The following is a 230-nucleotide window of genomic DNA, read 5'->3' on the forward strand; positions in this document are numbered from 1 at the left end:
CCTTCATACAAATATTTACAAAGTCCTGTACGTTCCCCCTCTACACAGACGAAAAGGATTTACAAGCTCAAAAGTGGATTTCTTCATTATCTTTATTATCTTCATCATCGGAATTGAGAGATGTACAGGAATACCTCGCGTGAGGGCCTAGGTGGCGGAATGATTTGAAACATGGTGAAAACATGGCAAGGGATTTAAGAGTTGTGAAATAGATATCAGCAGAAGTTTAA

The sequence above is a fragment of the Penaeus monodon genome, chromosome 22 (genome assembly GCF_015228065.2).
Source record: "Penaeus monodon isolate SGIC_2016 chromosome 22, NSTDA_Pmon_1, whole genome shotgun sequence".
Lineage (NCBI taxonomy): Eukaryota > Metazoa > Arthropoda > Malacostraca > Decapoda > Penaeidae > Penaeus > Penaeus monodon.